The following is a 22,733-nucleotide window of genomic DNA, read 5'->3' on the forward strand; positions in this document are numbered from 1 at the left end:
TAGGGTACATAGTAGGTGCTCAAAATTTTGTTATTGAATTAATAAATTAATTGGTAGGTGTTAAAAGCTTCACACATTTTGTTGGATTTGGAAGAATGCATGGATGAGCTGGTGTATCATTCACATTATATTGATTTCAGGGGGAGTCAGATGTTAGGCATTTATTTTACATTTTATTCCATTTTAGAACTTTTATTTGACTCAACAAGCATCTATTCTAATATCATTCATACTTATACTGTACATATTGTAATGATCCATAAAGGCTAGAAACTGTGTCTTGTTCAATTTTGCATTCATAATATTTATCACAGTGTTTGACCACAGTAGGTGATCATAAATTATCATGTAATGCATAAATGAATGAATGACATGGCATGAAGATTGTAACTGAACTATTCAGAATCACATACAGAATATGTTCTCTGGATATTTTTGTTAACATTTCTGTTAGTGGTCAAGTAAGTGCTAACAAAATAAATCTTTTTATGATGCTCATTCCCTAATCTTTTGTATCTTTCTTTCTTCTCAATGGCTAGTAAAGCCAAACTTTCATTGAAGTTTCCCTCTATGGGCCAATCAAAGACACCAAACCATTGGTTTGATTACTTTTTAGGGTTTAGATTACATAAAACTAATCAGCCATATATATTTTTTTCTATTTTCAAAACTCAGTACATACACTTAAGAACATTTATTCAAGCATCAATGGAAATTTGCTGAAGTTCAAAGGTGAACTTGTATTTCAACAGAAATTTTTGATAGACAATGAATTTGGGCTAATTTTCATGTGCTATAAATGATTTGGGGTTTTAGTAATCCATGCAAAGGCTTTCTGCCATCACCATGAATAATCAGGAATTGACAAAAATGAGAAGGTACTTTTTCAGTAGATCTAATTATAGAGATAGCAAAGCCTTAATGTTCTTATAAATTCAGAGAGAATGTGAAGGTATTTGAAAGATAAGAAGAGCTTTTTGATAGTATTAGGGACATTCTTGTAGCTAAATGATTAGGAAAAGATTTAAAATATTATTTTTCTTATAATAGGATTGCTGTAGCACCCAATACCATTCTTAGCTAAGTTATACATTTTTTCTTCTTTTATCCTCTTCAGTAAAACCATTCTCACTTTAAACACTATTTACTTTCAAAGACATGAAGTGTCAATCCACAATTCTGCATATTTGGAATTCAATGATCATTTATAAAACAAAAGTCAGCTCTTTTATTTAATGCCTTTTAACCTAAAAACTTATTTTGATATCGTATGTAACACTTATTAACCCTCCATGGAAACTTTGGAAGCAGAAAGTAATATAAATGTAAGTAAAAGTAGATATATGTATCTTTCTGGTCAGGAGTTCAACAAAACGCTTTCAGCAGGTGTAGTGGGCCAGAAATTTTGCTCAGTACTAGATTACAGAGGTAAATAAGATAGACATGGCTCTGCTTTTATGAGTCTTAAAAGTACTGCATGAATAATTATAAATATTTCTACACTAGAAAAAAGAAAGAGCATGGAAGTGAACACTGACACCTAATTTAGACTGGGATGTCAAAAAATGACTTCCTTAGGAAGCTGAGTCTGCCGATATGTTAAAAAAAATTAAAAAGGAAAATTATCCAATTTACATTAGGGGGGCATTAGAGTGCATTAAACTGCATTAGAGGGGCAAAATCCTTGCAAAGGACCAAAATACGTGAACAAATAAGGAGATAGAGCAAACTAAAGAATTGATAAGGGTGATCATAAAATTTTAAAGTGGCAGAGATAAAGTTAGACAGGGAAAAGGACACCAGGACACACTTCATAGTTTTTATTATTTGAGGTCATTACAAAATTTTAAGCAGGGAAATACTGAGATGACAATGATGTTTGAGAGATCACTGTGTAGCAGTGTGGGTAATGGGCTGGAGAGGAGCAGGGATGGAGGCAATTGTTCCTTTTGCTTCTGTTGCACTGGTGCAGGAAAAGACTCTTGTTCCAATGGTGATAGATGAGAGTAGGTGAATTCAGGAGATCCGTCTGAGTTAAAATCAACGAGATTTCATGATATATTTAATGGGTTAGATGTGAGAGTGGGAAATCCTAAGACTGACTCTAAGGTGTTTGGCTTTCGCTGCCCAGGAACTACAGGAGCCATTTTCCTCAGAGAATGCTTGATATGAAATGTGTTTGGGGGAAGATAATGATTAAAGTGTTATTTAATTTGAGGTGGCAAAAGAAATCCAAATAGAGATATACAGAGGAAAGCAGTAGACTCAATGTTATCTAAGAAAAAAAATATATATGTATATATACATGTAAAAGTAATTATTCATTGCCTTCAAATCATGGCCCCAAATCCAAATGGGACATACAATGCTGCTAGACAATCTTAGTATTATTCCTTAGTTAACTTTAGTTTTCAGCATCAACATGATTATTTTGTAGCTTCTCCTCTCTCTTCTTACTCCTTAGAAGCTCTGCTCTTTTGTGATTCCTAGCTGGTTACATTTGTCTCTGTGCTGAGAAAATAGAAGTCATTAGAGGAACTTGCTTATTTTCCTACCACCAAATCTCCAAACCTATAACACTTGTAGCCACCCTCTCTACCTTTCTTCCCGTTAAAATGCACAGATGTTTTTGATTCTATCAAAGGAAGATATCTTTATTTTAATTAGGAACCTCATCTCTATTCTCTGAGGGTAATATTTCAAATATCCTTTCTACATGCTCAGTCTCTCTCAATCTCTTTCTTCAATCTCTGCTCTGTCTGTCTGGCTCTCTTTCTCGCCTAGTCATTCACATGAGCCCAGTACAATTTTCCAGAACTTTTCAATGTAAACAAAGTGAAACAAAACAAAACAAATAATAACAACAATAAAATATCAATCTCACTTGATCTCAATTTTCCCTGTAGCTACCCCACAGTTTTGTTCCCCTCCAAAACACAATTTCTAAAATTACTTTTCCATGCATGCATCCCAAGTTCCTATTTTAAATTATACATTGGCACAGTCCACTCCCCTGAAACTTTTCTTGTTAAGATTGCAGTCATTTTGTTTCCATACTTCTCAACAGCATTTGATCATGTCCATTTTGGGAAGCTCTAATTAATTTTACTACAAAATGCTAGCATAGCCTGCAAGTTTCCACACAATATCTAACAAATCCTTCAAATGTGGTCCCCTCTCACACTCACTATCTCCATCTGTACTAAACTACTTATAATTTCCAGCATTTGAGAAACTCCTTTATCTGCTTCTGAATATTGCAGGAAAAGCATTCCAGCCAAAATACAAGAAGTGTAAGTTAAGGGGAAAAAAATTGTAGTCCCTGATAAGGAATTTGGATTTAACCTGAATGCATTTTGAAAACACTGGGTATTTATTTTTTGAGGGCACTCCTTTTGTCAAGCACTGTGGCTAGGAATATTTATATTGTGGTCAGAAAATAAAAATTGTACTTGACACGCTAAAGCTACAACATATTTGGGGAGATAGAAAATAAAGAGTAATAATCAAAAGAAGCAAAATTGACCTTTTTGCATTTTAATCGTGGCAATGTTTAACAAATAATTATCTAGATGAGTAGTAAGATTTCTTTAAACTCAAACTTGATATGTTTCATTTAAACATAAAGGAAGCTTTTGGAGTAAAGTTGTTTCAAAATGACAATTGTACATTACCTAAAAATTATTTAGAAAATATCATGCAAGTCCATTTAAGTTGAACAAGGAGTTGGAGACAAAAACTGCATCCTATGTTGACATGTTTCATTAGTCTGATTTGGAGGGAAGGAAACTATTTTTTTTTTTTGAAGGAAAATATTTTTAATAATTCCTATTCTGTCCACGCTTCAAAGGTTCTTTTTAAGAGCTTTTTTCATGATGTTTATGATGATCTCCATTGCTACATATTCTTTCCTTACACACCTTTTAGACTACAAACTATTTATTAAACATCTGTTTTGTGACATATACTAAAAATTTTGTCATAATTTTATGTGTATGAATTTTCACCTGCTTTATATAGAGTTGGGAAACTATATAAACATTCTAGAGAATGGAAGCGGTTCATTTGATTTTCATCATACATTACATAGCATAATTTGTTGTACTGAGTACATATTCATCAGTATTTATTGTGCAAATAGTATAATGTGTCCTTCTCAGAGTGTAAATGATATAGCGGAACTTAATAAAAGCTGATGAAGCTACATCATTTAAATATTAAGTCTTGGAAAGTAAATAATAATATGTCCTACATCTACGCTGGCTACCTTAGAGGTTTTGCAAAAACTACCAACATTCCAGCTCTCATACTTATCACTTAGAAAACAAGGATGTTAATTAAATCTATTAAAACAATTGTAAAAATCTAAACAGAAAAAGCATATCATCAGTATATGAATTTCAATTGTCAAATTTGTGAAAAGATATTGCCTAATCTAATTAGAAAATCTTAAAAAGTTCTCAAAATTACCAAAATTGGTTAACCTCATAATTTAGGGTTTTTCCTATAAATTTTTATAATCAATTAAATTACTTTTAATCTGTCCAAAATATTTTAGCCTTAAAGGTCCATCACCCTTGGGATACCTAAGTGAATTCACTTTACAGTTCAAAATCCAGAAGCATAGTCACCAAGAAAAAAAAAATGTAGAAAATACTGTTTTAGTAATTTAGCATACTATCATTCTCCACACTACAATTAAAATATACAGATCATTTTAAAACATATATATATATATATAAGGTATATATATATATATAAGAAACAGGAATAGAAATGTACAGACTGTTTTTGTCTATTTTGTTTAAGATATAATTAATCTTCAAAAATGTTATTGGATTTATCCAATTATGCTTTATTAGGAATGACAGACAATGACTATGACAAGATTTTTACCATAGTTCTATTATATGTGAATTATCAAAGGATATAAAAAAAGTCAAATTTACTTTTTAAACAGATCTTTCAAAATGAAGTGGCCACAGGATAGTTTAGCCCAAATTTAAAAGATGTGTTTATTAAGAAAAATAACATATCACAACATACTATAAGGAAATTACAAAATAATTTAATACTTACACCAAAACTTAAAAATGAAAGCAGATCTTTATACTTAAAATGTATGCTCAGTATAAAAAAATAGGTAATGAGTTAAAACAATGATACATTAAAATAGATCTTAAAGTAGGAACTCTAAAATTTAGCAACACCTCTTGAATGCTTACACATAGAAATAGGACAAAAAACCTACTCAAGAATCTAAAATTCCTGGCTAGTTTTAATATAACTTTAAATGGTAGAAAGTAATAAGGCTGATTTTAATATTAGAAAATAATATCAGAGAAGAAAATAATACTATTTTTTAATTATTTGTATTTTAATCTCACTATAGTTAACATACAGTGTTATATTAGTCTCAGGTGTACAATATAATGATTCAACACATCTATGCATTACTCAGTGCTCATCATGATAAGTGTACTCTTAATCCCCATCACCTATTTCACCCATCCCCCTATCCACCTCCCCTCTGATAGCTTTATTTTAAATGATTACCCTCAGTTAAATTTTTTTTTTTTTCAACAAGACCATTTTTTACTTGAAGCATACTTCAGAATACATGGTTCTAAAAGATATTCAAGAAAAATAGAATACACATTTTCTTTGAGTATACACTGAAAAATTCCCTGGTTAAATCACATAAAAACAGACATCACATAAAATCACATAAAAACAGTCAAAATAGACCCTCTTAAACTTACTACAAGTTTAAGAAAACTGAAATCATACCAAGTATATTTTCTTTTTTTTCTTTAAAGATTTTATTTATTTTTTAGAGAGCGAGCGAGCGAGAAACAGCATGAGAGGGGAGAGGGTCAGAGGGAGAAGCAGGCTCCCCGCTGAGCCGGGAGCCCGATGTAGGACTCGATCCCAGGACCCTGGGATCATGACCTGAGCCGAAGGCAGACACTTAACCATCTGAGCCACCCAGGTGCCCCCAAGTATATTTTCTAAGCACAATGATACAAAACTAAAGATCGACAATAAACAAAGCTGGAAATCTACAATGTAAATATTAAATATTTAATATGTAAATATTAAACAATGCACTACTGCACAACCAATAGGCCAAATAAGAAATCAAATGGCAAATCAAAATATGTCTCAAAACAAAAGAAAAAAAATGTAATATTCCAAAACCTATGGGATGTGGCAAAAACAAATTTTAGAGTGAAATTTATGCTATAATGCTCATATTAAGAGAAAAAAGTTTCAAATAAACAACTTCACATTACACTACAAGGAACTAGAAAAAGAAGAGACTTACCTGAAATTTAGTAGATGAAGGAAATAACAAAGAAAAATTAGAAATAAATAGAGACAAGAATAAACAATAACAGAATATTAAAAATAATAATTAGTTTTTTAAAAAAATAAATTTGGCAATGCTTTAACTACATTAACTAAGAAAAAAAAGAGAGAAGACTAAAAAACAAAATGAGAAATGGAAAACAATACAACAGATAACCACAAAAGTACATAGTATGATAACAGGTTACTATAAACAATGATATACTAACAAATCAGATAACTTAAGGGAAAAAAAGCAGATAATTCATAAAAAAGCACAAGATACCACAATTGAATCATGAATCTTGAATCCAAGAAATAGGAAATCTTCTTAGACCAATAACAAGCATGAAAGCTGAATGAGGAATCAAAAATCTCTCAGCACAGAAAAGCCAAAGACCACATGGTTTCATTGGTGGATTCTACCAAACATTTAAAAAAAAATGGTTATGACATTCTTTATCAAAATGTTATAAATAATGGAATACAGGGAACCTATTCAAAATCGTTCCATGAAGTCAGTACTACAATGATATCAAAGCAGGATAAAAACAGTACAAGAATAAAAAATGTCTAGTTTGTCTGATATAAGTATTGCTACTCTGACTTTTCTTTTGACATCCATTTGCATAATAAATGTTTCTCCACCCCCTCACTTTCAATCTACAGGTGTCTTTAGGTCTAAAATGAGTCTCACAGTGCCTGGGTGGCTCAGTTGGTTAAGCATCCACCTCTTGATTTCAGCTCAGTTCATGATCTTTTTTTTTTTTTAAACTTTTTTTTTAAATTTTCATTTATTTATTTGACAGAGAGAGACACAGTGAGAAAGGGAACACAAGCAGGCAGAGCAAGGAGCCTGATGCGGGGCTCGATCCCAGGATCCTGGGATCATGACCTGAGCCGAAGGCAGACGCTTAACGACTGAGCCACCCAGGCGCTCCTCAGTTCATGATCTTAAGGTCATGAGATCAAGCCCCAAGTCAGGCTCTAAACTGAGTGTGGAGCCTGCCTAAGATTCTCTTTCTCCCTCACCCTCAGCCCTTCCCCTGCTCATGAGTTCACATGCAGGTGCTCCCTCTCTCTCAAAAATAAATAAATAAATAAAATGAGTCTTTTATAGGCAGCATATAGATGGGTCTTGTTTTTATTTATTTTATTTTTATTTTATTTTTATCAATTGTAATACCCTATGTCTTTTGTTTGGAGCGTTTAGCCCATTTACATTCAAAGTAATTATTGATATATATTTATTGCCATTTTATTACTTGTTTTGTCATTGTTTCTGGAGATTTTCTCAGATCCTTTCTTGTCTTTGTCACTTTTGGTCTCTCCTTTGCATCTCTTCTTCTATTGTGAATGATAGCCTTGCTGGATAGAGTATTCTTGGCTGCAGATTTTTCCCATTCAGCCATATCATGGCACTCCGTTTTGGCTTACCAAGTTTCTGTTGAGAAATCTCCAGCTAGCCTTATGTGTTTTCTCTTATAAATTAAGGACTTCTTTTTTCCTGCTCCTTTTAAGATTTTTTTCTTTATCACTATATTTTGCAAATTTAATAATAATATGTCTTGGTGTTGATCTGCTTTTTTGATTTTGAAGGCAGTTCTCTGTGCCTCCTGGATCTGGATGTTATTTCTTTCCCCAGATTAGGAAAATTTTCTGCTATTATTTCTTGAAATAAAATTTCTGCTTCCTGGGGCGCCTGGGTGGCTCCGTCGGTTAAGCGACTGCCTTCGGCTCAGGTCATGATCCTGGAGCCCCGGGATCAAGTCCCGCATCGGGCTCCTTGCTCGGCGGGGAGTCTGCTTCTCCCTCTGACCCTCCTCCCTCTCATGCTCTCTGTCTCTCATTCTCTCTCTCTCAAATAAATAAATAAAATCTTTAAAAAAAAAAATTTCTGCTCCCTTTTCTCTCTCCTCTTTAGGGACTCCTATAATACAAATGTTATTACATTTGATGGAGTCACTGAGTTTCCTAAGTCTATTCTTGTGTTGCATAATTCTTCATTTTCTCTTCTGTTCAGCTTTATTATTTTCCATTATTTTGTCTTCTAGGTAACTAATTCATTCCTCTGCTTCTCACAGTTTGCTGTTCATTGCATCATGCCTGTTTCTAATCTCATTTATTGAATTCATCTCTGAGTCTTTTTTAACTCTTTTATCTCTGTGGTAAGGGTCGCACTGAAGTCTTCTATTTTTTCCTCAAGCCAAGTGAGTATCCTTATGAACACTGGTTTAAATTCTCCACCAGACATGTTACTTATATCTATTTCACTTAGATCTCTGGCTGTGGCCTTATCTTGTTCTTTCATTTGGGATAAATTCCTCTGTCTTGGCATTTTGTTTAAGTCTCTGCCTTCTTCTTTGTGTTAGAAAAACTAGTTATGTCTCCTGCTCTTGAAAGGCTTTATGAGGAGCTCATGTAGTGCCCAGGGCTTGGCACTTCAGGGAGCATCTCTGGTGTGTGCTGTGTGCACTCTGCTGTTGTGTTTTGGCTGCTCTATTCTTCAGACCAGTCATCTGCAGAGACTCTCCTTACCCACTGTGGTCAGTGTTTGGTCCCTGACCCAAATGTGACAAGTTTTAACTAGATGTGCTCTGGTTTACTTGTGGAATGAGATCTGACACCCACTCCACCAGAATGGAGGCCTGGCCAAACTCTGGTTGGGAGACATGGAGTGGGCAGGGTTTGTGCTGGCCTTCCAGGGGAGGAGCCTGCTGCACTGGGACTGAGGCAGGCTTAACTGAGAAGGGCAGTCTCACCAGAACACAGGAGGATGGGGCTTGGTAGAAGCAAGTTAGCAACCAACCTCAGCACTATGCTGTCCCCCCTCCACCCAGTCGTGGTGGCTCTGTGTTTATGCTGAAGGGCAGGACAGTGAAATGGTGCTGGCCAGCTTCCTTGTTCTTGGAGAAGTATCTCTGTGAATGTTGCCTCTCAGGGATGCTCTCCTCTCCAAGAAGAGTGAATAATCTCCCCTCTGGGAGCCCCAGGCATTCTTCAGATGGCTGCTTCCATACTGTCTGCTGGGTTGTTTGCCTGTCTTCTCTCCAGGGCCATCTTGCTCTATCCCAGCCAAGTCCACTGACATTTAAAATTCTAGGTTTTAAGTCCCACTGTTTGTGAAAACTCATGAAATTCAGCCCCTCTCGTTTTCCAAGCCAATGATTGTGGGAAAGCATTCTCTTTGCTCATTCTTCTTGTGTGCTCCTCTCTGCCTGCCCTTCTCCATGACCACAGCTCTCTCCTCTCTGCAGAAGCTGTGATCGATTTCTCCTCTAACCCATGTCTCCACACTTCCTACCTTCTTCAATGACACATGACCCCTTCTCTCCCTTTAGCTATGGAATTTGTTCTGTCAGTCTTCTGGCAGATTTTTGGAGTATTTAGGATGATTTGATAGCTATCTAGTTGTGTTTGTGGGCTGAGAGGAGCCTAGGGTCCTCCTACTCTGCTGCCATCTTAAGGACTTTGTCCAGAACAAAACTACTATTGATAAATACATTAAACCTCTATCTCTATTTATATTTACATTTATAATTTAGGCTTGCCAAATATTGATAGAAGCCCCAATAATTCATACAATATTTATAAATGAAGAGTAAAATTAATTGCTACTTATCCTTTACATATTCATTTGTTCAATATATGTAATTAGCCAGGCTTATGTGTCATGAACTGTACTGGACACTGGACATGCATACATAATTAAAAGTTATTCAATGCTATTATCCCATTAAATAACTCAGTCATGTGTAGCAATTGCTTATACGTTGTCTGGCACATATTTAGATTTCATTAATTGTTTAATGTTTAATATTAATGCACACATTTAAAAAAAGCATTCAAAATGACAATTTAAAAATAGCATCGTGTGTGTGCATGTGTGTGTCTTATGTGTGTACAGAGACAAAAAATCAACGTCCCTCAGTAAAAGACTAAACATATATAATACAATTCCATCCAATTAAAAATAAAATACAGATATGTAATTTTAGAAACTGTTGAGGACTGTATTACTTTAACATTTTAATGTTTCTACATCTGTATCTTTTATATATCTTTTATACAAAATACATTCTATATTTTATAAAAATGCTGTATCATGTAGTGTCAACGATCAGTTGTAATACTAACCTCCCACCCATAGTTCAGATAAGAAATTATCACCTTCCCTAAAGTTCAGAACAGAGCAGAATATCCTTAAATTCAGCAAAAATGTATTATGTACCAATATCTCCTCCTGCTTTACTTCTAAGATTAGAACTTAAATATTTCATAACTAATAGCTAGCAAATTTAGAAAATACTCAAATTTTAAAACATACTGAAGAAAATATGTATCAATATAACCAATTTATGATATAAGCTGGGATGGAATCTTTGTCTTGCTCAAGTAAGGCATATTAATTCAATTATATTTAATTCACAATTATTAATTGACGAGTGATATGTCTCATAAGATAAGATAGTTAAACTAAACTAATTTTAGTTTCATAAGTTTAAATACCAAGAGTCTTGCAGAGTATTCTTAGAAAACATTCTACAATGATATGATGATATATTTCTCCACCTCGGCAACATGGACATGCTTAAGATATAGTAACTAAAACATGAGGCTCCTTGTGGTTTGGAATGGACTGACACTTGACCCCTGAACTGTGGACAGTTGTAAATTCTAATATTTCCTCTCTATTTATCTAGTTGAATATCCATTAAAAGGAAGACACATAATTTCAGCAATTCTTGAAAAACTTCTACCACCTATCTATATAAGGATGAATATTTAATGGAGATAATAGAATTCATGATATTTCAAAAAGCAGAGATTATTTTTCCCCTTAGTTATTGATGGATTGAACTCCTCTACACTAATAAATGTAATGGATGATTTTAAAATTTTAATTATTAAATTTTATTGGATATTTTTCATAGCTCTATAGTTCCTTTTTTTTTTTTTTAAAGATTTTATTTATTTATTTGACAGAGAGAGACACAGTGAGAGAGGGAACACAAGCAGGGGGAATGGGAGAGGGAGAAGCTGGCTTCCCGCTGAGCAGGGAGCCCGATGCGGGGCTCGATCCCAGGACCCTGGGATCATGACCTGAGCCGAAGGCAGATGCTTAACCGACTAAGCCACCCAGGCATTCCGAATTAAATGACTTTTAAATTTCAAATGGTAAATCTTCTGGTACTTTCCTATATTATGCCTTCAATTGATGAAATAATTAAAACTAAAAAAAAAAAGGGGGGGGTGCCTGAGTGGCTCAGTCGTTAAGCGTCTGTCTTCGGCTCAGGTCATGATCCCAGGGTCCTGGGATCAAGCCCCACACTGGGCTCCCTGCTCAGCAGGGAGCCTGCTTCTCCCTCTCCCTCTGTCTACCACTCTGTCTACTTGTGCTCTCTCTCTGTCAAATAAATAAATAAAATCTTAAAAAAAAAAATCCAGGAGACGACTAGATTATGAAACATTAAGAAAACTAAGTTTACATAATTCTTTTAAAAGCACCTAGAAGTTAGCACTATGCCTTGCAAATATTTTCAACATATGTCTATGGGTCATTGGTTATCCAAAACGTATAATTCTTTTATATCTTCCCAAGCAAAATTAATGTTTGTAATTATTTTATAAGTTTAGAGAAAAGCTAGATATCTACGCTTCTGAGAATAAATTTACTATGGAAAATTGTATGAAAGGGGAAATCTGTAGATAAATGCTATCTTACTAAAAACACAGCACAAAGTTTAGCACTTGTTTATTGATAAAAGGATGTATATCATCTTCTCTAAATTAAAAGGCATCCAAGTGCCCCACTTATATTTTCTCTCATTGTAGGCACAGATATTTTTTTCTGTACAAATTGTTGGAATCTGATGACATCTAGGCCTTTTCACCTTATTTCATGTTGAATATGATAAAATTAAACATTGATGAAATATCACGAAATAATCTTGTATCAGCCTTTGGTGTTTTTTCTTCATTATTGAATGATTCAATCCATGTACTTTTCTGAACATTATTTGTGATAATATGTTTATTGCCTTGATAGAAGGGATGTAGTGTTTAAATATTAAGCTAGATGATTTATTCTGTAATTGAAAGAAAACCTTATGGCCTGTGTATTTGACTTGAAGTATCCATTATTTCTAGAATCAGGTACTGAAAGCCAGTTTGTTTACCTCGTGTCTGTATGGTCATAAAATAAGTCCAGTTATGAATCATGAAGGGAATATGTTTCTGTTAATGCAATAAAACTTCCATGAAGGGATAAAAGCATCCAACACAACATTTGTTATGAAAGTATATGCAATGTCTGGCTCAGGGTCTTGGCCTGGACAGCTAAGGTAAAAATAGTGTTTTCTGTTATGAGCATTTCTCCTTGTACCATTGGGCATTACATCTTAGTTCAATAACTCAGAAAACAATACTGGCTGTGTAACAAAATTACATCTCCTTTGATATGATGAAAAAGTACACATTATATATGTACTATTTTAGAATGAAGAATAAACCATTATATGTAGTATAAACACATTAGTGATTACATTTTTTCTTTAAAAATCAAAAAACTACAATAAACAGAAAATTTATTCCTCAGTATAGTTGCAGAATTACTGCCCAGACTGATCATAATTTGAATTTAAGTAAAAATTAACAATTTTTAGTAGTTCTTTAAATTTTTATTTTTAGTAGTTAATTAAATTTTAATTTTTAGTAGTTCTTTAAAAAGCATAGATAGATATGGAGATATTAACTGTAAAAGTGTTTGAAAACTATAATTTGCCTTAAAACAAGAAATTTTTAAAAATTGCCCTGATGATTTATGAGAAAGTATACTTGGAGTATAGGATCTAGCTAATTTTTAGCTATGAATATAAATACAATGAAGTATAAAGAACACATAGATCATGAAGTTGCTTTAAACCAATTTTCTGCAAATTGTACACTGAGAATTAAAATGAATCAAACCATTTTGTAAGTGTTCAGTTTGTATCTACGAAATACTGTTCTTTTAAATTGAAGTTCTATGAATTAGCAAAAGCAACTGGTTAGTGCAGTTCATTTGGCAAAAGCAGTCATCTAGTTGCCCCTAATTTTCAGTGTGCAAATGTCCTACTGTGTCTCAAATTAAACAATTTCAGATGTCAACATTAGGGGCAAAATTCTTTATTCACAGAATGGGAAATTTATGCCCAAAATACCTTGGTAAAGACTGGCCTTTAAAAATATACCTTATTTCTAAAACTTTCACCCAGGCGAACTCTCAAATATATTTCATACCATCATATATTACATTATTGTTATTTGTCTATGTGTTGCTCACATATTTTCTTCCTAGTTTATTATGATCAGTGCGATAGAATTAATCATCCATGGCATTTATTTTTATGTCTTAGCTATCTGGCAATCTCAATTTCAAAACCAGAATGGGGCTTGTTGTTTTTTTTTTTTTCAGAAGCCAGAGCAGGAAGGAAAAGGAAGCCAGAAAAATAATAACTCTAAATGGTTGATTGTAGGGATGATTAGAAAGCAGTTTTTTTTTTTATTTTATAATATGGAAACTTAGATTTTCAGGTTATAATAATAACCCATATTAGATTATATTTTAAAGCATGTTCCTTTCCCATTGTCATTTTATGATTATCACTACCCTGCCACCACATCACCAGATGTGCTCTCTTATAACCACATCACACAGAGATAATAACAGTAGTCATGCTAATAAAACAAACGGACATATATTCATCATGTCCACTAGTGCCAGTTAGGGAGTGGAACTCTCCACAGATCCGTATCATTTAATTAGCACAATCATGATATGAAGTCAGTGCATTAACATTTCCATTTTATAAATGCAAGGCAAGGCAATGTGCCTAAAATCTTACAACCAGCCAGTATTAAGTAGAGAATCTGGGAGTTGAGCAAGGATGTATCAGGTAACACAGCTAAGCTTTCTCACTGTTGCTCTGGTGAGAGCAGACCTTGAGGCACCATCCTTCTTGTTCCTGGGTAATACTCACTCTCTACCTAACTGACCCTTCTCAAGGACTGAGGACACCTTAAGTGTATTGTATGCAATCTCAGGTAACCCAGACTGATATTAGCCAGATCTTAATTCACTACCTTTTTTTTCTCTCATTACTGTGTTCTCCATAGTGCTGGTTCTTAACTCTTTCAGTCCATGTGGCCACACTTTCTCTTCTCTTTGGTTAGAAGAGCATAGACTTCAAGGTCACAGAGACTTGAGTTTAAATCTTAGCAATTTTACATTGTACGTATATGACCCTTGACAAGATACTTTATAACCTTGAGTCTAAATGTAGTTATCTGTAAAATATGGATATTTGTAAGGATTTAATTGTAATAAATAATATATATATGATATGTAATACACATGCATCCATATATGTGTAGCACAGAGCTTGACAGAATAAACAATAAATGATACTCTTTAAAAAAACATTATGATAAATAATATGATTAATATGTCAATGGTCATCAAATTTTAGTTGCCTCTGTATCTGTATCTATCTGCTTCAATTCAAAACAATTTACATCTCACAATGTCAGGGCTGTAGAACTGACCAAGACTTTGGAAGTGACTGCCACATGCCAGACATAACCCATGAACATTCTAGGCTGGTAATTCCTTTCACCTCCTTTTCTTTTTCCACTGAAGAAACCACCCTAAAACTTGAGTAACAGTGAAAGACAAGCCTTCATAAAGATAACCTAAAATATAAAGGAAGGAAAGCATTTCAGGACTTTAAACCATTTAACCAAGACACAAAAAGACTGAATAGCCTGTCCAAAATAATAGGGAAACTGAGGGCTAAAATTTTGGTCCCTGGTTCCAGTGTTATACTTTTTCAAGTGTATTATTAAACTATTCTCAGAAGAATCATAAAGAACATTTAAGACAAAAAATAAATCTCACAGAGCTACCTACTATGGAAATTGTTGTTGTTGTCTTTGTGGGCCTTTGTTATTTCTCCTATCTCAAACATTTCACAATTGTCTTTACTAATGTCATCCCCTCCAGATTTAGGTGGACATAACAATATCAGCAATATCAACAATATTCAAAATGTTCACTTCGTTTGAATTTAAATCTTTAAGAGACTGCCAGCATTTTATTATAAGGTTTATCTTTTTAGTACAATCAGGCATAAACTTCTATAAGGCTAAAATTGGACCCATTTTTCCTTCCTCAAACATTAAAATATCTCAAAGTTTGATAATCTTTGTCTTTGTGGGCTTCTAGAAATGTAGGATATATTAATTTTCTTATAATTTTTAGCATAATATCACAATTTTAGGGAAACACTTTTTCTAAGAAGCTACAATTTTAATAAAATGAGTAACTAATCTAAAAATTACAGGTGACAGAGGCTGATGAAAACATATGTGAGTATGTTATAAAGCCTCAAGTTCTATGTTTCTTCTTCTTCTTCTTTGTCTTCTTTTTCTACTTTTTTTTTTTACATTTTTACATCATGAACCTACCACATTGATTTATACTTTCACAGCATGAAACCTACATTGATATTGAAAGGAGAGCATTTGTTATGGACTAAATGTTTATGTCCCCTCAAAATTCTTATGTTGAAGCTTTAATTTCTAATTTGATGCTATTGGGAAGTATCGCCCTTGGGAGGTAATTCAGGACAGATGAGGCCATGAGGATGGGGCCTCAGGATGGGATTAATGACCTTGCCAGAAGAAGAAGAGAGGTACATCTCCCTGTTTCTCCCTGTGTACATGCACTGAGGAAAAAACAAAAGCCATTAAGATATAGTGAGAAAATGGCCATTTGCAAGCCAGGAAGAGAGCCCTCGTGAGGAAATGAGGCAACCAGCACCTTGATTTTGCACTTCTCAACCTCCAGAACTATTAGAAATAAATTTCCACTGTCTAAATTACCCACCTAGGATATTTGGTTATGGCAACCTGAGCTAACATACTATTACTGAAAGAAATGTGTGTGGGTGGTGATGGCGGGTGGTTGTTTGTTTGTTTGGAATAATATTTGTTAAAGTACATGTTTTAAAAATTATGTTTATATGGGATCTTTGAAATCTCAATACAGTACCGCAAGAATATCCCTCAAGCATATGTGGGTTAACACACTATCCGTGTTTTTTTTTTTTTTAAGTGCCTTATATGATTACCATTTGTAATGATCAGTTTTTATATCTTAAAAATATCTGTATGGTAATGGTAAGATTTTATGCTAACTTCTGAAAATTTCAATTTATCATGCTATAAAACATTGTGTGTATATGTGTGCATGTGTGTGTTTCTTGATAAGACACTCAGAATCATTTAATATCTTTCTATTTTATATCTCCAAGTTTATAGAAACCTACAGTCTTAAACGGCAATCGATGAGGTAACTTAATTTCAAATGCCATAGGAAAGGTTTTATAAATCTTAGCTGACACTATGTTTACACAAAAAATTTTAGACAATCAGTTATTCTATTCATGTAGAGCATCACTCCTTAGTATCTCAGACTAATACATTGGTTTATAAATAGTTTATGTTACATAAAAATTACTTTATATATGGTTATTTATTTCCAAAGCTCTAGACAAAAATAATCAAATTTTTCTAATTGTTACCCATTCTCTTTTCTCTGCTCCTTCATTTCTAGTACATCTATTCAGAGTTATATATGTGTGAAAAAGACAGAAGTTTGACAGTGTTACAAAAGTGTTTTATGGGAACAAAAAAATAGGAAAAACACGCAGTGGTAGGGAGTATAAAGGGGTCATGGAAGGCTGCATAAATGAAGTGATGCCTATGTTTAAATATGAATTAAAAGGTCACTTAATGGATGAAGTATGGATTGGGTTGGGTATCATTGAGGAGATGAATGAGCAAAGATTGAGCAAAGGAGGCAAACAAATTATCCAAGTGTGAGCCTAGGGAGAGCATGACTTTAATGAGGCAACATGCCTGGTATTTCATGGAACAGAAGGACAGCCAGAGTGGCTGGATTAGAGTTGGTGAACGAAAGTATATTAAGGGATGTGGTCAAATGGGTAACAGGCAACAGATCATAAAAGGCTTTGAAGGCTATTGTAAAAACTCTTACTTTTACTCAGGAATGTGACATAATATGATTTAAAGGATCATTGTGGTCTCTGCCTTGAGAACTGACTTTAATGAAGAAGGGGGGAAATCAAGGAAAAAAGCTGAGGCAACTACAATAATCCACAGAAAGATGATGCTCGTTTGGTTCAGGGTGGTAGCAGTGGAAGTGGTTTGAAACCACTGGATGCTGCATTTAATTGAAAATAGAGACAACAGCATTTGCTCACTGATTGGATGTGGGGTCTAGGGTAAAAAGATGAGTAAAGCATGATTTAAGAAACTAAAAGGGTGAAATTGTCCTTGGGTGATATGGAGAAGTTTGCAGATGGACCAGGTTTTCAGGGGAAGATAGGCAATTCAGTTTTAGACATATTACATATAAGAAGTATGAGGCATTCAGGTGGAGATGTCAACTATGCAGTTGGATAAATAAGTCTGGAATTTGGGAAAGAAGTCTGGGCAGGAGTGAGCCCAGAGTGAATGAGGACTTAAGGCCATGGGATTGAATAAAACCTCCACGGGGAAGACTGTGAATGAAGAGCATATGGCCCTTCACATTGAACATCCACCGCACAAAATTCCAGACACTGTTGGTTGTCTTTGGCTGGGTGCTTAGGATACAAAGATACTACAAAGAGACTCAAGGCATAGTTTTTAGCTTTTTAGTTACTAATTACTGTGTCTTCAATTTTCTCAGGGATTTACTAAGACACACTTTAACTTCATCTCCTCAGTTAAAACTCTCAAGAAACCCATGAAGTAAATAATACCGTGTTTATTTTACACTTAAATCAACTATCCTCCTGAAACATACCCAAGAGCAGAGCTGAGATTCAGACTCAGCTCTGTCAAATGAGAAGTCTGCCCTCCCCCGCCCAACCTGCTATTATCCTTTATATTCTCCTTTTCCTAGAAAGGATTCTGACTCTATCTGCCTTCTTTCTCAGGAAGAAACTTAACCCCATTTTCTCTCTCCAACTTTTCTTTTGTTTTCCGAAGGAAAATCCATACTCATTTGGACTAAGTGTTGGCTGGCTTTGTATTTTCACAATTTTTATTCGAGATGGTCAAAACTAAATAATATCTTAAATTGTCTGGAGGAGCATTTTTATTTTTTTCTCTTTACAATTCTCTTCAGCTCGTCATGCATTGTAATCAAAAGTGATGGTGAAAATTGACAGGGACAAAATTAAAAATCATCCTTTGGAATGTAGTCATTATATCACAGTACTAAAAGCTTCTTATTAAAATGCACTAAATCTATCACTAACATAGGTTACTATTAAGAATATTTAAGATATCAGTAAGCATGGTATTGCCAGTGATAGATGAACATACAGAGAAAATAAGTCTAACAAATAAATATGTCATTATCTATATTAATTTTAATAAACATGTTAATAGACATTTTAAATATAAAGGCTATAGTGTTATATATAGAATTTACAATGAATCATTTAAACATTATCCAATATATCATAAACATGAAGCATAAATCAATACACCTAATGTTTCAAAATCTATCCTCTATGCAAACATTAAAAATCTAATGGCAAAATTTGGAGGTGGGGGCGGGAGTTCTCTGAGTTTTCAAAAGCCAAATGTGTGATGGTTTACTAGAATTGAGAGTCTTTAGTCCTATGATCAAGCATGTCATACAGATTTGTCTCTGAGCCTGCAGAGAAAGAGGGATTCTCAAATTATGATGTGGTTTGGACAACTGGAGTAATTTGTGGTTAGGAAATATGACATTTGGGAGAATTTATTTTGATGATTATGTCATAGTTTGCTCTACCCACATTTTAGGGCTGTAGCCTAAAGTAATAAAAAATTACAAATGATCTCAAGAAACAACTAAATATTTTTGGTAGATGTTCATTTATGTAAGCACACAAATAGGAAGTTTTTATTTTTTATAAAATATTTTCAGACATATTTGGTACTTAAAGTTGAAATGAAATCATTTCTAATTCTGATAAATCATTTTTATAGTGGAGTATTTCATATGAAGATTTCTAAGGACTTCCAAATCTTTTACATTTTTTTGGTGTGTGTTTGTTTTAAGGTCACTAAAAGGATGCCTAAACTAAATCAACTGTCCACTCCTTAAAATTTTTGGAAAGGTATCTTAATAATTAATCTATCTAGTTTTTAAAATCATTTTAACATGCATTGTGATTTTGTCATAAGAATCAAAAGAATTCAGTGGGAAACCACTTTTCATATTTATTCATATAGTAAAAATCAACATTCAACATTTATTGAGTGCCAAAATGCCAGGTCCATCATAAGTGCTTTACACATATCATCACATTTGACGCTCCATTTCATCTCTCACCATATGAATCATCTTCTCAGAATAACTTTGTATGTTCCCCATATCCTTTACTTCCATAACTTCCGAAAATCTACTATCGTGATTCCTGGTCTACTTCAAATTAAAAGCAAACTCCCCCATATCCTCAATCTCTTTCTATATTCCTTTTACCTTTTAGCTCTAAAAGACACGATTCTTTCCTGATGACACTAATTGTTCAGTGGTAATGGTGAACTCTTTCACATGCCCTCCTACCAATGGACCTTTATTGGTAAGTATCCTCTTGTTCTTCACTACACTGTCTAGACCATTTTTCTGCGACAGATTTCATTTTTCACAGTGACTACTCCAAGATCTCCCATGGAGATCGATCTATCTATCTATCTATCTATCTATCATCTATTTATTTATTTATCCACACATCCATTCATTTTTTGAGACCTTTTAAGTTCTACTCTCTCAGCAAATTTCAATTCTACAGTATAGTGTTATCTATTTAACACACCCTGTTATCTTGGAAAAAAAGCAAATGATGAGACCTGCAATGTACAAGTCTTTTTTTTCATAACCTAGAACCGACTATATTTTCTTTTAACTTTCATTATATTTTTTGAATCTAAGTTTCCACCCAAATTAAGGAAAGCTAAGCTTGTGAAATAAGCTTTATATAGAAATGCTAAACCTAAACTCTTCTGGTCCTAATCATTTGAGAGGCAGTGTAGCTTATGTTTGCCCACCAGAGAAGCAAAGGTAAACTTTTTCCTTCCTCTTCTTCTTTATGTAATACAGCTACCATTCCCACCCCGATGAATCCATTTCCCAGCGCCTGCAATGAACAGGTTATAAAGTACTGTCCTGTGGCAAGTTCAGCAGCAGCTGGTCTGCATCTCAGATTTAGAGCTGCTACAGCTTGATTTGTAAAGCTCTGATTCTGAAAATCATAATGTAACTTAACTTTCTCCTCCATTTTAAATTTTATAGTCCATCTAAAATTATTTTTAGTTAACAAATAGCTCTAACACTCACACACACGTCTCTGGAAGTTAAATCAACAGAGAAAGGTCTACCTAGAGGTGCTTCGGTGTGTCCTGGCACTGCCTCTAACATGTTCTGTGTCTTCCAAGGAAGCTCTGGGTCTTTTGTCCCAATTCTTAAAGAATATTACAGGATGGAGATTTTCTGCGTCCTCTCGTCTGCTGGGTTCTTCTAAGTAATTAATAACTGTAAATGAACTATACAAATACACATATCATCAAGAATTACACCTGATTTACTCAAAGTTAACACTCTCTCATACTTTCCTTATCGTTTTCATCTAGCTTTCATACTGGTAAGCAGAAGACTTCTCTGTATTTAAATATAATTAAAAGAGTAAATCTGACCCTTCTCCAAATCTTCCCTGTCATTAAAATTAACTATCCAGAGTACTCAGACTTGCAAGTAGATTTTTAAATAACATGCAAGACCCGTGATTAATAGAGAACAGGTTTTTAAAGTGTCATCCAGTACATCCAGTATTAACATTACAGAAGCCTCTGTGCTTCCTTAACACAGATATGTGAATGACATAAGATTTTAAATCAGTATAACAGACCCAGCATGGGCACTGGTTTAGTTCATGATTGACTTAAGGCTGTTCATGTCACACATCATCATCTGCCTGTGAGGCTTTCTTCACACAGACTGTATGATCTGTTCTTCAGTAACTCTTCCCTTCTATTTCCTTTCCATCCAATTCACTGCAGTTGAAATGATTCAATGTAACTTATACAACAGTCTGAATAAGGTGGTCTCACATTACACATTTTATTTTAAAGCACTCACTCAGTATAAGTAATATTCTGGGGCTTGAAAGTATATCAGGGGAGTCTAAAAAGCATGATCAACAAAAAGAGGCAAAGGGTGTAAGGGAAAAGCATCAGGTGGCTACTAATTTAGGACCAGTCAGTAGATTTCATTTTTTTTAAACACTCTATCTTTCCAATCTTAATATTTAATCACAGAGTATCAGTAGTTAGGCTAATAGTATATACATATTATTATTAATAATAATATAGTAATATAGTACCACTAATACTATATATAGTTGAAATGTAGATTTAATATGACATATTATACAGTATATAATATGTTATAGTATGGTATTGAATAACATATTATTCTCAGGAGTCCATAAATACTGCATTAAAAAACTTTAACTATTTTTCCTTTGTCCCATAGTTCTTCATGTAAAATAATTCCTAATTATACACTGTTGCACTGACATGGTGCTTGAGCTTTGAACCAGCAAAGCAAGAAATCAAAGACTGGTGGTCTTTTTTCACTTGGCCTGATATTTCATATTGTAATGGAGGGAATCTGGTTAATTTTCCCATAGTTCTTTGGCTGCCAACCTTTGTAAACAATAAGTGACAAAATGTCCGGCTAACTGGGGTAAAAGTCACGTATGAGAGAGACAAAGTTGTTTTGCCATGTGATGAAAAAGAAATTCATAAACAAATGTGCAAATAGGAAAGCAGTTTTAAATTGCATTTACAAATCTGATGCTGTACCGTATTTTCCTTATGAAATTATTCAGATATCAGAACCCAGGACTAACAATGTGGAACTGAGGCTTTACAAGATAATAAAAAGTACATTCCAAATAACTTTGGCAAATTTTCAGATTCTTCTTGATTTTTTTAGTTGCTCCTAGCTCCTCCTAAGAAAAAGAAAACTACTGACTAAGAGATTTAAATACATAGGATGCCTACAGGCAAGGTTTCAGGTTCAAAGGAATTTTTTTCTTAACCTAGAACAAAGAAGGGGAGAAAGGGTGGGTGCACCACTTTCATATCACAAGAGTGAAGACTAGTAAGCCAGTACCACAAACTCTTTTGAAAGCTCAGATGTAGATGTCAGACTACAAAACGCCTAGAAATAATTTTAAAAATTGACTAGAGAAATAACTTAGTCTCCCCTCCCA

The 22,733-nt window shown here is 33.9% G+C and overlaps 1 protein-coding gene across 7 annotated transcripts in view; it reads right to left on the reverse strand.

Annotated features, from left to right (window-relative positions):
• EPHA5 (EPH receptor A5) overlaps positions 1–22,733 on the reverse strand; it is a 348,533-nt gene that overhangs the window by 172,169 nt on the left and 153,631 nt on the right. The window lies entirely within an intron of this gene.

The sequence above is a fragment of the Mirounga angustirostris genome, unplaced genomic scaffold (genome assembly GCF_029215605.1).
Source record: "Mirounga angustirostris isolate CCGP_5_RB_7025 unplaced genomic scaffold, mMirAng1.0.hap1 SCAF_2, whole genome shotgun sequence".
Classification (NCBI taxonomy): domain Eukaryota; kingdom Metazoa; phylum Chordata; class Mammalia; order Carnivora; family Phocidae; genus Mirounga; species Mirounga angustirostris.